Below are 4,035 nucleotides of genomic sequence, written 5' to 3'. Positions count from 1 at the left end.
ACCTTGAACAATGTGGTGTTAATATCTTTAACTTTTAAAATTCTACCTCACTGTTTTAACTTATAAACTGTTATGATATTGGTAGATGAAATAATGTGGAAGAGATTTTATGAAAATGAAAGACTTATGTAGAAATTTCAAACTTTTACAAGGTTGAATGATACATTTTGCATGAGCACATAAAAATATGTGTAGATTCTTTTATTTCCTGAAAAAATAACCAGTTTGTTAACCTTCTAACATTTTGTTGGTATGTTTTCTTTTAACATTACATTTGCAGATTACTATCATTTTTTAAGAGATCTCTTGTAACAAAGTAAAATAAAATAAGTAATAATAATCTAGTGAGCTCACTGAAAGTGCATGTAACAATTTACATCTGTACACCTCTCTACTAAAAAGAAATGACATCTATTTTCTCCCTCACTCTTCACCTCATTCATAAAAAAGAAAATGAAAATAAATTTATTTAAAATATTCATAGCCAAGAAAAATATTTTCACAATGGTTGAATTAATCTATATTAATATATTATCTACATAAAGAAAACATATTGATCTCAGAAAATGGGATGTGTAGAGATAAATTAAGAATTGTACATTTCCCAGAAGAATATAACAAGTCCAAAAACTTCAGCCCATGAAATCAGAAATAATATAATAAACATGCCCCCGAGCTTTTGAACATAGAAAACAAAATACTAATATATATATATTATATATATATATATGTAAAATGTGTGTGTTAGACCCACTACTGATAAGGACAAGGAACTCTGACATAGCAGCTGGGTACCTTAGGTAACTTCTGGTTGCTCACCATGTTAATTCCAAACTTAGCACAGAGAGGTGATTGTTCTAGGACAGGATAATTCCAATCTGAACATAAGAGGTAGTAGGGGTGGAGAATCTGCACCCTCAAGACCACATGAAGGAGATGGTCATCATCATCCCCAACTTCAGACTGGACAAGATCTACCTCATCGGGGGAAATCTGGGACCTTTCAATCTTGGTTTACTTGTAGCAGTAATTTTTGTAAAATTTCCATTTGGCTGGCAATGAGCCTAAACCAGAGACAGAAGTGCAAGGTGATTCCTCCTCAAGGGATAGATGTCAAAAAATTGGAGGAGATATGAAATCAAGAGAGAAAGGAGGAAATACTCACCCCAATGCCTAGTCCTTACTACATGGAGCTTACTAAATTGTTGTTAAATCATGCTTTGGATAACATCCCCAAGGTAGATAAGATCTGGACCCTGATTAAGGATATGTGGGATACTCGAATAGCTAAGCTCCAGGTCTCTGCATACAGTTTTGTCAAACAGCAGGAAGCCCCTGCCAAGCTGGATAACCTAACCTTTCTGGGGATTAACACTACTTGAGCATTCCTCACAGAAGCCCTAAATTATATGTACAAACTCCGTACCAACCTCCATCCTGCTGAGAGTGCTCAGTCAAAGGACTTTTAGAGGAAAATGTAGCAGAGAGACCCCTCTGAAGTTTTGTAAGACTGAAGGAAGGCAGTGAAAAGGAGGCTAGTTTGGTAACTTGCCCAATTTTCAGAAATGAATTTCCTGTACTTGGGAAGTCCTCAGAATGTCAAAAGCACATATAGATGACAAAGGGCCTTGTCACCCTTTCCTTTTCAGTAAGAGAAGCAACAGGTGTGAGACTGAATATTAATCATCAGGTCTCCCTCACTTTCAGAGGATGTCTTTGGGCTCATGTCTATTTTGAATATATGTTGCAAAATAATTTCTTCTTCCTGAAAAATACCATCCACCACCCTCCTCTACTGGGATGAATACTGTACAGTGTTTAGATATTGTAGGTTCAGGATTTTGGGATTTACCCTTTCCTTACCAGCAGGATCTTGTTTCTTTTTTTCATGTATATTTTCCTAAACTATCAGTGGCACAATAATAAAGGTGTGATTTAGAATTTCATTCTATCTACTTTGTTTCCTTTTCTGCTGGCCTAACACTTTCTTAATCATTTTATTGTTGTTAGACTTAGAAAGATGGCACATTGGAACAGTCTTATTGGATTATTACCGTGCTATGATTTGCTTAGCTGTCTCTGGTGAAACATGTATCCTGAATCAATCCCAGAATTGGTGGAATGGTTTGGGTTTTTTTGCCCAGCATTATATTAATAGAAAATAGTCACTTGGCTGTTGTGTTGAGATGGTTGAAAGAGCTAGACCAACCATTTCATCATTAGGTCATTTTAAAAGCTAAATTGAATTGCACAGAAAATGATACTTGGTTGGGTATTTGCTAATAAACATGTAGTCTTCTGTCAAAAAAAAGGAAACTGAGGTTCAGAGAGGGGAATGACTTATACAAGGTCATTTAGAAAGTCATGAAGTCAAAATCAGAACTAGTACTGCCTTCTATCTCTTTTTGTAACTATTAAATGTCCCCCAAGTAAATACATTATTAACTGGAAATCTCATCAAGGATTTGGACTGAACTATTTTATTAGTGTAATATTATTTATTACTATATTTTGATGCTGGCCTATCTATGTCTCTATGGTTTGCTGCCTATGAAATGGAGAAGCAAAAAATGAAGAAAATGATTTGTATTTAATAGCTAGATGACTTTGTATTAACAGTGAGGTGGCTAGACTACCAATTGCTTTTGGAAACCAAGACTTTGAATGCAAGTGTGAGGTGTTAGATTAATAACTTTTGCTTTGATCAGCAAGAACAGGACGGTAAGGAAATAGAGCACAGTGTCCTTCTTTCTCTACAGCCTAATTCTTTGTTTCCTACACAGTGGGGAGGATTAGTTTCAACAGGGCTGTGCAGAATGAATTCAGCCTTAGAGATCCTATCATTTTTATCATTCTACTAAAGGGTGGCTCAGAGATGGTATTAACTCTGAGTTCTTTGTTTAGGACTTTTATATGGATTAGCAATCCTAGACCATTTCTTAGTTTTCTTTAGTAGGATGGCAGGGCGATTAGTGGTAAAAGTCAGTAATGGTAGCAGTAGGTGGAGGCATCAACTTTGATAAGTATCAGATATATGGGACTCACAGGAAGACAGTATAACTGAACTCTTTTGTTCTGGAAATCTTAGGAGACTGGAATCTCTCTGGGTGTCCCAGGTGTACTTGGTTTCTACCTGATTATAAACAAGCAAAAAGGTCCCTTTTTTCTGCATTTTGTTGCTAAATTATCTGTCTGAAGTTACACACACAAACACACACACACACACACACACACACACACACACACACACACACACACACACACACACCCTAAATGCATGCACACAAAAGATATTCCATTAATCCCAGTGCCTTTCCTCCTTCTTGATTCACATGACTTCCATCTCCATAAACTCTAGTGTTTGTTTGTTTTGTTTTGTTATTTTTTTTTTTAGTTAAGAGCTTCTTCAAATCCCCAAATTCAGCTTTTTTGAAAAGAATGATTTGTTTATCAATAAACATTAGTCTGTGACCACACTAAAATGTGCCAAGGTAAGAAATGAAGCTGATATCAGCAAGTCACAGGATCACAGGCTGATAACTGGAAGATACCTTAGAGGCCATCTAAGGCCACCTCCACATTTTATAGATGCCCAGAGAAGTGGATTGAGTTAAATTCATCATATAGTAACAAAGTCAGGACTTGGGTACAGACTCCAATTCTAGATACAATGGTTTTCCGCTGAACTATAATGTTATTCGCCGAGAACAAGATGGGAACAGTAAAGGGGCAGATGAGACACTAAACTATAAACTGATGCCATGGAGATAGTCTAGTTCAAAAACAAAAAAGCAGCAACAACATGTCCTGAAGTTACCTAAAGCACTGTGTATGTCTTCGTACCACTCAATGTCAAAAGTATTCCAACCCCAAGATGTGGGGTTTGACCTTTTAATTCTTAAAAATGCATAATAAAAATAATAAATTTTCTTCTCCTCTCCCCACATAAAGAAAGGCCAGTAAAGTTCAAGGGCATAGTCTAAGATATCTTGTTGTTACATCATTTTTCATTTTTCTTGATGACTCCATGTGGGC

General features: G+C 36.0%; 1 pseudogene; it reads left to right on the top strand.

Annotated features, from left to right (window-relative positions):
• Positions 1-927: 927 nt before the first annotated feature.
• Positions 928-1,469, top strand: LOC140507950 (DNA replication complex GINS protein PSF2 pseudogene; annotated as a pseudogene).
• The last annotated feature ends 2,566 nt before the right edge of the window (positions 1,470-4,035 follow it).

Source organism: Notamacropus eugenii, chromosome 5 (genome assembly GCF_028372415.1).
Source record: "Notamacropus eugenii isolate mMacEug1 chromosome 5, mMacEug1.pri_v2, whole genome shotgun sequence".
Classification (NCBI taxonomy): domain Eukaryota; kingdom Metazoa; phylum Chordata; class Mammalia; order Diprotodontia; family Macropodidae; genus Notamacropus; species Notamacropus eugenii.
The sequence above is the reverse complement of the archived record's forward strand: the minus strand, read 5'-3'. Positions and strand labels throughout refer to the sequence as shown.